The sequence below is a fragment of the Budorcas taxicolor genome, chromosome 2, assembly GCF_023091745.1.
Source record: "Budorcas taxicolor isolate Tak-1 chromosome 2, Takin1.1, whole genome shotgun sequence".
Classification (NCBI taxonomy): domain Eukaryota; kingdom Metazoa; phylum Chordata; class Mammalia; order Artiodactyla; family Bovidae; genus Budorcas; species Budorcas taxicolor.
The window spans coordinates 30,621,578-30,633,160 of record NC_068911.1 but is presented as its reverse complement, the minus strand read 5'-3'; the positions used below and the strand labels follow the sequence as shown (position 1 = coordinate 30,633,160).

At 40.5% G+C, this 11,583-nt stretch overlaps 1 non-coding gene across 1 annotated transcript; it reads left to right on the top strand.

Annotated features, from left to right (window-relative positions):
- Positions 1–3,145: 3,145 nt before the first annotated feature.
- On the top strand, positions 3,146–3,252 carry LOC128044115 (U6 spliceosomal RNA). Its single transcript, XR_008199084.1, has one exon. It is a non-coding gene; the product is annotated as a U6 spliceosomal RNA (small nuclear RNA).
- Positions 3,253–11,583: the final 8,331 nt, after the last annotated feature.

The window sequence follows — 11,583 nt, the reverse complement described above, 5'->3', positions numbered from 1 at the left end:
GAAGGGGATTGGTAATTGTGGCAATTGCACAGAATGATTGCTACCTGCAAAGGCAATCACTTCTGACGCCTGCAGAAATGATGAGCAATTCATTATCAAGGATTTAATTGCTGTAAACCTGGGAGGAAAAGGGATTTCTCGTACGACTTCCAGGATTTCAGGCATCAACCCTGCTTGGCTCCAAACTGGCTTTCATGAATGGAAATCTGAAGTCAGGCTGTGGCAAGAGGCTAATTACACAATGGAAAGTACAATAGAAATATTTGCATAACCTGTCTTGAACTTGCCATGTTAACTTTCAATGGGATGCTACCTCCCTGAGTGGGATAGAATCTTCTCGGTTGATCCTGGCAGAAACCCATCGCTTGCTTCAATCAGATATGCAAAAATGGGATTTCCCTGGTGGTCCAGTGGTTAAGACTGCACTTCCAGTAAAGGGGGTGGTGTGGGTTCGAACCCTGGCCAGGGGACTTAAGATCCCACGTGCTCTGTGGTGCCGCCAAAAAAAAAAAAAATTTTTTTTTTTAATGCAAAAACCCCAGTTAAAAATGATGTCTGAGAACTATGAAGATGCAGGATGCTTTAGTGATTAGAACTGGAACTTTGGATTCAGAGTGTCTAGACTCAGCCTGTGCTCCCCAGACCTTACTGGATGAACATGGATAAAGTAGATGTGTCCTCCACAAGCCTCATAGAAATGATGAAGATAGTGCCTGCCTCATTTATTGGTGTGCAGATGATTTTAGAATATCCTCAGGCATGGGTCTCAGAAACTAATATTATTCCTATAACATCATAAAGTTTTCTTCATAGTCTGCATTTGAATGTTCCCATTGATCTCAAGTATTCTCACCACCAAGAACTACTCTTTAAAACTATTAGATCTTGGGACTTTCTGGGTGATCCAGTGGCTAAAACTACTTGCTCCCAATGCAGGAGGCCCAGGTTCAATCCCTTGTCAGGGAACTTGATCTCACATGCCACAACGAAGACAAGGTACAATCAAATAAATAAATAAATTCTTTAAAAAACTGGGGCTTCCCTGGTGGCTCAATGGTAAAAGAATCTGCCTGCCAATTGCAGGAGGTGCAGGTTCAATCCCTGAGTTGAGAAGATTCCCTGGAGAAGGAAATGGCAACCTACTCCAGTATTCTTGCCTGGGAAATCCCATGGAGAGAGGAGCTTGGCCAACTACAGTCCATGAGGTTGCAAAAGAGCTGGACATGATTTAGCAACTAAACAACAGCACAAAAAAAAAAAAAAAAAAAAATTGGATCTCCCGCTTTGGAATCCTTGTTTAAGAAATTCGAGTGAAGAACAGGAAAGTGTCACTTACTGAAGAATCACCATGTATTAGGAACACACAGCATGATATTTAATCCTTACCAATGACTTTTTAACATACATGTCGTTTTGCTTTGTTTTTGCATGATGCTATTGTCAGTCAGAATTCAAATCCTGGATCTTCATTTATTACCCAAGTGGCGTATTTAAGCTTCATCTCCCTCATCTGTAAAGTGAAAGCCACTCAGTGATGTCCAATTCTTTGAGATCTCACGGACTATACAGTCCATGGAATTCTCCAGGCCAGAATATTGGAGTGGGAAGCCTTTTCCTTTTCCAAGGGATCTTCCCAATCCAAGAATGCACAAGGGAAGCCCCAAAATACTGGAGGGGTAGCCTTTCCCTTCTTCAAGGGGTCTTCCCAACCCAGGAATCAAACTGGGGTCTCTGGCATTGCAGGCAGATTCTTTACCAACTGAGCTATCAGGGAAGCCCTCATCTGTAAAATGAAGATAATAATCATCCTGATTTCACCTTACTATGGTGGCTGTCGCATATTAACTGCTGAAATCATGCTGAATCTTATTATCTGCTAATTATTTACTAATAGTAAAGAATCTGAACTCATTCAGGTAAGTTATGTAAGTTTTTGAGGATCACAAAACAAATTAGTGAGCTGAGATATGAATCCATACCTGTCTGACTCCAAAGATGATAACCATTTTATCATATCATGTTGACAAACTGTACTGTTGTGGTAATTATTCATTCATTCCCATAATTTTATCAGTCAAACAAAATTGTAACTACTGAATAGACTTTCTTACCAGTTCATGAGGGACAAGCACAATGTATTCAAAACAGTAAAGTTTTCCCACTTCTGCTCTTTTTGCACAGTTGTTTTGAGGCCTAAAAATGATGGCTTAAACATAATTTGTTTATGAAGTAGTAGTTGTTATTTTTATGCTTTATCATTTCAGCCCAAAAAAGCAATAATAATAAATGACACTATAGTTATTCTGTGTAGATTGATTATTGAGAAATGAAAATTTTCTGTTGAGGTTTTGTAATAAAAAGCATTATAGAAGTTACCATCTCTATGGTCAAGGACCTTTGTCATTTAGGTACTTAAGCCTGGGAACGAGGTAGGGATCAAACCCCAGTCTCCTGAATTGCAGGCAGATTCTTTACCACCTGAGCCACCAGGGAAGCCCAGGTATTATAGTAGGTCCAATTAATACACATTAGAACTATGCCTGCGATTTGTGCAGCATCCACTATGGACATATGCTTCTGCCTGCATAGGTCAATTAGATTTTCACCAGGCATGGATACCTAGAGAAAGCAAAATTTACCACATGGTTCATTTGGGGAGTACATCACTTCATTGGGCTTCTGGTGGCTCAGAGGTTAAAGTGTCTACCTGGAATGTGGGAGACCCGGGTTTGATCCCTGGGTCGGGAAGATCCCCTGGAGAAGGAAATGGCAACCCACTCCAGTCCTCTTGCCCGGAGAATCCCACAGAGGGAGGAGCCTGGTAGGCTACAGTCCATGGGGTTGCAGAGTCGGACACAACTGAGTGACTTCACTTTCACTTCATTAGTAACATGTCTTGGCTAAGGACAAAACCTTGGCTAATGTTCTTAAGTTCAGACTAACTACTAATAAATCAATCAGTGATAGCCCAGATTGTAGTTGTAGCCAAATAAAAGTCATTTATTATCTGAAATCTGACCCTTGCTCTTCACTGTAAATCTTTTGGGGAAATTAGCCACTGATATGAGACATACGCAGATGACACCACCCTTATGGCAGAAAGTGAAGAGGAACTAAAGAGCCTCTTGATGAAAGTGAAAGAAGAGTGTTCGCTTCAGCAGCACATATACTAAAATTGGAACGATACAGAGACGATTAGCATGGCCCCTGTGCAAGGATGACACGCAAATTCGTGAAGCGTTCCATATTTTTAGATCTAAATGTAAGACCAGTAACTATGAAACTCCTAGAGGAGAACACAGGCAAAACACTCTCCGACATAAATCACAGCAGGATCCTCTATGATCCACCTCCCAGAATTCTGGAAATAAAAGCAAAAATAAACAAATAGTGTCTAATTAAAATTAAAAGCTTCTGCACAACAAAGGAAAATATCAGCAAGGTGAAAAGACAGCCTTCTGATTGGGAGAAAATAATAGCAAATGAAACAACTGCAATCTCAAAAATATATAAGGAGCTTATGCAACTCAATTCCAGAAAAATAAATGACCCAATCAAAAAATGGGCCAAAGAACTAAATAGACATTTCTCCAAAGAAGACATACGGATGGCTAACAAACACATGAGAAGATGCTCAACATCACTCATTATTGGAGAAATGCAAATCAAAACCACAATGAGGTACCACTTCACACCAGTCAGAATGGCTGCGATCCAAAAATCTGCAAGCAATAAACGCTGGAGAGGGTGTGGAGAAAAGGGAACCCTCTTACACTGTTGGTGGGAATGCAAACTAGTACAACCACTATGGAAAACAGCGTGGAGATTCCTTAAAAAATTGCAAATAGAACTGCCTTATGACCCAGCAATCCCACTGCTGGACGTACACACCGAGGAAACCAGAATGGAAAGAGACACATGTACCCCATTGTTCATTGCAGCACTGTTTATAATAGCCAGGACATGGAAACAACCTAGATGTCCATCAGCAGATGAATGGATAAGAAAGCTGTGGTACATATACACAATGGAGTATTACTCAGCCGTTAAAAAGAATTCATTTGAATCAGTTCTAATGAGATGGATGAAACTGGAGCCGATTATACAGAGTGAAGTAAGCCAGAAAGAAAAACACCAATACAGTATACTAACACATATATATGGAATTTATAAAGATGGCAATGATGACCCTGTATGCAAGACAGCAAAAAAGACACAGATGTGTAGTGGACTTTTGGACTCAGAGGGAGAGGGAGAGGGTGGGATGATTTGGGAGAATGGCATTGAAACATGTATACTATCATGTAAGAATCGAATCACCAGTCTATGTCTGACGCAGGATACAGCATGCTTGGGGCTGGTGCACGGGGATGACCCAGAGGGATGTTGTGGGGAGGGAGGTGGGAGGGGGGTTCATGTTTGGGATCACATGTACACCTGTGGTGGATTCATGTCAATGTATGGCAAAACCAATACAGTATTGTAAAGTAAAATAAAGTAAAAATAAAAATTAAAAAAAAATACAAGAAAAAAAAAAAAAAGAAAGTGAAAGAGGAGAGTGAAAAAGTTGGCTTAAACTCAACATTCAGAAAACGAAGATCATGGCATCTGGTCCCATCACTTCATGGGAAATAGATGGGGAAACAGTGGGAACAGCGTCAGACTTTGTTTTTGGGGGCTCCAAAATCACTGCAGATGGTGATTGCAGCCATGAAATTAAAAGACGCTTACTCCTTGGGAGAAAAGTTATGACCAACCTAAATAGCATATTCAAAAGCAGAGACATTACTTTGCCGACTAAGGTCCATCTAGTCAAGGCTGTGGTTTTTCCAGTAGTCATGTATGGATGTGAGAGTTGGACTGTGAAGAAAGCTGAGTGCCAAAGAATTGATGCTTTTGAACTGTGGTGTTGGAGAAGACTCTTGAGAGTCCCTTGGACTGCAAGGAGATCCAACCAGTCCATTCTGAAGGTGATCAACCCTGGGATTTCTTTGGAAGGAATGATGTTAAAGCTGAAACTCCAGTACTTTGGCCACCTCATGTGAAGAGTTGACTCATTGGAAAAGACTTTGATGCTGGGAGGGATTGGGGGCCGGAGAAGAAGGGGATGACAGAGGATGAGATGTCTGGATGGCATCACTGACTCAATGGACATGAGTCTGAGTGAACTCCGGGAGCTGGTGATGGACAGGGAGGCCTGGCATGCTGCAGTTCATGGGGTCGCAAAGAGTCGGACACGACTGAGCGACTGAACTGAACTGAACTGATGAGACCCTAGTGCTAGCACGTGGAGTTCACACAAAATTGTGACAGTCAAGACATCATTTTGAACAAAGAAGCAGAAATGTCTAGAATAAATTAAAGAAACCTCAATTTAAGATCACATATTATAGCAGTAAGGATATTATTTATATATTGTCTGCCTGCATTCAGAATTTTTCATATATAGAATCTTTTGCTTGCAACCAAGGTGAAGTAACAATGAACAGATTTATCTTCCTGCTTAAAACATCTGAAAAACTGGGTGCAGTGAATGGAATATCTGTTTTCAGATATTGGACATCAGGCAGTGCAATGCAGTGATCCCTGAAATGAAGGAATCAAATCATATAAGTCCCCAAAATTGTCCCAAGTTACTACAGCAGAGAGTTTTCAGGCCTCAGTGTTGGGAGAGGAAACTCAGGTGAAAGCCAGTGATCTGAGTTGAGAAGGAGATGGAAACTCAGGGAGATGCAGGTGATTAAAGTGTTCACAAAGAGTAGTGGACAGGAGTGGAGGTGAAGAGGGGAGAGAGAGAGAGAGCAGAGCAGTCTGAAGAAGTTTCCTCTCAAGTCCTAGGCTCAATACTAGTCAGCATGTGGTTGGTGGTAGTGGTGGTTTAGCCGCTAAGTCGTGTCTGACTGACTGTTGCAACCCCATGGACTGTAGCCCACCTGGAATTTTCCAAGCAAGAATACTGGAGTGGTTTGCCATTTTCTTCTCCAGAGGATCTTCCTGACCCAGGAATCAAACCTGGGTCTCCTGCATTGCAGGCAGAGTCCTGCGTTGCAGGTGGATTCTTTACTGACTGAGCTATGAGGGAAACCCACTGGTTAGGATAATGGTTAATAAAGCTAGCAAAGTCTAGGGAAAGAATTATCTGAAAGTAGCAAAAGGAATAATTCCCGGAGCTCACAAAAATCCAGGGCAAGTTCCTATTTCTGCTAACCAGAGTGAAAAAACTCACAGGTTGAACAGTGTGTTAGGTAAAGTACTCAGAAAGATATTGCCTTGATAGTGGGGCAAAATTAGTTATAGACTAAGAACTGCTCTAGTCCCCAAATAAAGCTGAAAAGCAAGCATCAAACGGATCAAAATGTTTCCAAGAACTTAACTGCATCCCAGGACAGAGTTCAAGAATACTTATGGAAATACAAAATTATCTAACACCCAACAAGCTAAAACCACAATGTCTAGTATCCAGACAAAAATTACCAGGCATTCAAAGATGCGGGAAAGTATGATTCACAGTGAGGAGAATAAAGAAATAATCAAAGCATGCCCAGAAATGACACATATGTAGAACCAGTTAGACAAAGATATTATAACAGTCATTATAACTATATCTCATATGTTCAAGAATGTAGAAGAAAAATTGAGCATATTAAGTAAAGATGTGGAAGATACATGGAAGGCCTAAATTGAACTTCCAGAGGTGAAAATTGCACTGGAGGTCAGCATAAAATTAGATGTTGCAAAACAGTTTTGGGAATTTGAAGATATAGCAATAGAAATCTTCCAAAGTGACACGCAAAGGAAAAATAAAAGGGTAAAAATAGAGCATCAGTAAGCTGCAATCAACTTCTATTGGCCTAACATATGTAGTTATAGACCCCAAAGAGTGGGGAACAAAGAAATATACTTGAAGAAATAATGATAAAAATTTATAAATGAAAGGAAAATGTAAACGTAGTGAGCCAAGAAGCTCAAACAAACTGAATTACAAGAAACGTAAGAAAATGGCACCAAGACACATCATAACCTAATTGCTTACAACCATGATAAAGAGAAAATCATAAAAGTAGTTAGAGAAATAAGACACATAACATACACAGGAACAAAGTTTTGCATGACAGTAAGCAACAGTGCAGCAATATCCCTAAAGTCAGGGGACAGAGGGGGCAGGAACTGTCAATCCAAGATTCTACACCCAGTGAGAATATCTTTCCAAAATGAGGCTGAAATAGAGGATTTCTCAGACACACAAAACCCAAATAATTCAGCAGTGGAAAAGTGGTACTAGAAGACATGTTAAATGAATTTCTTCAGGCAGAAGAAAAATGATTTCATATAGAAGTGTGGAGATACGTGAAAGAATGAAGAGAATTAGAAATGGTAATTGCATGCATATATATGTGATTTTTTTCTTATATTTTAAATTTATTTACTTTTTTAAATTTAAATTTATTTATTTTAATTGGAGGCTAATTACTTTTCAGACTAAACTGACTGGTTAAAACAAATAAAATACTAAAAAAATCTGTTATGTGGAAATCAGTGCTCCCATTTTAGAGATGAGAAAACTAAGACTCGTATAGGTAAAGAACTCACCCAAGGTCACAGGTATGTCTGATACCAAAGCCATTACCCCTTCCCAGAAGTTTTATATGGTTCTAACTGTGAAATTGAATAAAATTTTTTCCATTTACTGAGAAGGTGTTCAGATATTTGGAGAGGCTTAAAACAGCATTTGTTAAGTTAGAAAGGCTCTGAACTAATTGAGTACCTTCTTACAGGACAGAAGTCTGAGGCTAATGGAGTTCAAGTTTATCTTGGCACAGTTTCCTCTCCACCCTTTTCCTCTGTGAATTGTGCATTTCTAATGGTTAATTTTACACCCCTTGACACTGTCCATCCCTTTCTTTCACATGGCAGAATTTCTCTAATTGTGTTCTGCAAGAGATTAATGTGTTAAGTATGTTCTGTGGTGACACATAACTTAGTGGGGACAGTAAATTAACCAGACACTTCCTGTAGGACACCATAGAATCTTAAATATGATACCATACATTATATTGGGACTTCTCTGGTGGTCCAGTGGATAAGAATCCACCTTGAAATGCAAGGGGATATGGGTTAAATCCCTGGTCGAGGAACTAAGGTCCCCAACACAGGGAGCAACTAACTAAGCCTGCATGCCACAACTAGACAGAAGCTGGGTGCCACAGTGAAGATCCTACGTGCTGCGACTAAGACCCAAGGCAGCCAAAAAGAAGTAAATACATATTTTAAAATAGGTTAGCATATATTATACATACCACAGAAAGGAAAGAAAATATATGGCATTTCCTGTAATCATTTTACCCCAGGAAACTTATTTATGCAACTCTTGGTAATAGAGCATATCTTGATTGCCAACAAGGCAATATCAAGCAATATCAAGGCAATATCAAGGAATATCAAGGAATCAAGATATCAAGGAATCAGAAGATACAATTATTAAGATTTATGTACCCTTAGTAATTTTGCTTGACTTTGGAAAATGCGTGTGTGCATCTGAATGAGGTCACTGGTGGCAAGAAGTCCACATCTACTGGTGACTTTTCCAGCATTCATAAGTAAATGTTGTATGTTAAAATGTGAGGAGTATCCATAAGAAGAAATTGATATTACCACAAGAGACTCCTGGAAACAAAACATTTCTAAATTGGGGGGAAAGGTCATGTTTGCCAACTTGCTTCTTTCTGCTAACATCTTTATTGTTTATTATGGGGCACCAGTTGTTATGGTGATGTTCAACTGGATGGATATTGGGAAAGATGTTGCAAAGAGGAGAGGCTAGCCTAATGCTTCTCAAATGTTAATGTGCATATCAATCACTGGGGATCTTGTTAAAATTCAGATTTATACGTAATAGTTCTGGGATAAAATCCAAGATTGTGTTTTTCTAACAAACCCCCAGGTAATGGACAATAGAGCACATTTTGACCAGTGTCTGTCTTACACACATTTTAGGAAATGTATTCTCTTTTGTACCAGGCTTGATGCTAATGAGCCTGATGTGACTGGGCCTTGTGGGATTCTGTAAACAGGACTGTCCTTTATTCGCAAAACTCAACCCCAACTAGCAAGAAGGTCATAACAACCAACAACCTGTGCTCCCAACTAGTAAAACACAAAAAGTCCGAACTCTTTACCTTGGATTGCCAAGACCTCCATCAGTTGCCTCTACCTACATTCTCTACCATTGTGGTTCTTTTTCAAATGCACTCTTGAGACATGAACCACTTGCCTTTCTGGGGAAAAAAAAATTCAATGTTCTTCTTCCCCTTTGTCTTTGGAAAAGCAGCTCTCCCTACACTCTTTGCCCAGCACTGACTTGTCCATCTCAGGCTAACTCATTTTACAAAACCCAGTTAATGCAGGTTATATTTTGTCTAAGAAGTCTTCCAAGAACTCCAACCGGGATAAACGGCACTCTTCTCCAATCTGGGGCTTCCCAGGGGGCACTAGTGGCAAAGAATCTGCCTGCCAATGCAGGAGACCTAAGAGACGCTGGTTGGATCCCTAGGTTGGGAAAATCCTCTGGAGGAGGAAGTAGCATTCCAGCATTTTTGCCTAGAAAGTCCCTTGGACAGAGGAGGCTGGCAGGCTACAGACCATGGGGTCACAAACAGTCATACACATTTGAGCAACAAAACAGCACTCCTCCATTGCACGTCCTGGGTACTTACACCAACATGCTTATCGTGGGGTGTACGTTGGATCAGAGCCAAGTACATGATGTCATCTTTCCCCATTACATGTTGAGCTCTTGGAGATAATAAGCTTTGTCTTAACTATTTTTGAGTCCTCTTCCCTATAGTACTTAATACAGAGACGTACCATAAAAAATACTTCTTAATTAGTTAATTAAGAATAAAATATAATAGTCTCTAGAGAAGAACTTATCTTATTTTGGAAATAAGACATAGAAACCATTTGTGAACAATACAAGACTAAACATAATAAAAGCAGCTATAGTGTACTGAAAGATTATTAACTAGCAGGCACTGTACTAAAAATATTTCAGACACTGTCATTTAATCCGCAGAAAAAACTCTATGAGAAGGAAATTACCTCCATCTACAGAAGATCAAACTGAGGCTTGGAAAGACAAATGATTCATCTGAGATCCCTGGTTATGAAATATAGATGCATCTTGTCATTGCCTGAGGGGTTTAAGGAAATATTAATGCCTGGGTCCTACCTCCAAAGACTGTCATTTCTTTGGTGTAGGATGGGGCTTGCATATCAGGATTTTTAAGCTTCTGAAGTAATTCTAACACACAGCCAGGGCTAAGGAACACTGGTTGAAAACACAACTAAGTATATAGTTGGGTGTGTCTGACTCTATGGCTTGGTTTTTCATCTTGAGTCTCATTGCCAGGAAGCAAAAATAAGAGCATTTTAGAGAGAGATGGATTAGAGTAGGCTGGCAGAAATGAGGATGGAAGAGGGATTTAATTTTGATCACACTTAGATCTGGCTTTGGAATACAATTGGTGAATTGAAAATGCAAGTTCCCTGGGCTTTGAAAGCAGTTTTGACACTAAGTCATTACACTGAACTTAGTCTACAGGTCCTAAACATTTGACCAAGCCTGCCTACGTAATCACTTTTGTCGCAAGCATATAGCAGAATAAGCAAAAAGAAGTAATCATCATTTTACCATAGATGAGGCACAATGCCTGGAACTGACTGAATTTTTCCCCCTTTTCATCAGTGGTCTGTGCCCTATTTTATCTCCTAATTATGTGGGAGCCTGATCAAAAGCCTTCCAAAATTCTGCATGGAGACATTCCCTCTTGCAGAAGAGGCATCTTACCCAGGCTAATCTTCAACTCAGATAAACAGTAGTGCTGATGTAGGGTCAGGAAGGGTGGGACAGGATAGACAGGACCTCTCTTAATCTTGCAATAAATATCCTCTGTATTTTCAAAGAGGCGGGACTCCTCTCTTGCTCAACAAATGCTAAAGGATGTAGAATAAAGTTCAATAATCACTTTCTACTTAGAAGCCAAGGGGAACAAGTCTTGAGGAGTGGCTCATAGACTGAAGCCATATTGTTGGAGAAACCTCATGTAGGGGCTAGAAAAAGTTGGGATGCACGTCCTGAGTCAGGGGACACTAGACTGGTCTGACTCACAATGGACTGAAGAGGTACCGCTGGGATGGGTGGAAGGGTTATAGGGAAGAAGCAAAAGTCATAGTGTTGGAGTGCATTCATCCTTTCACTTGATCAGTGAATACACTCTGGGAACACACTCTGTGTGAGGTGCCAGTAGGGTCGATAAAACCCATCTGGTCACTGCCCTCTGAGAGCTTACAGGGTGTATGCTTAGTCACTCAGTTGTGTCCAATTCTTTGTGACACTGTGGGCTGGAGCCGACCAGGCTCCTCTGTCCATGGGATTCTCCAGGCAAGACTACTGGATTGCGTTGCCATGCCCTCCTCCAGGGGATCTTTCTGACCCAGGAATCGAACCCAAGTCTCCTGTGTCTCCTGCATTGCTGGCAGATTCTTTACCTGCTGAGCCATCAGAGAAGCCCAGAGGCTTCCTCA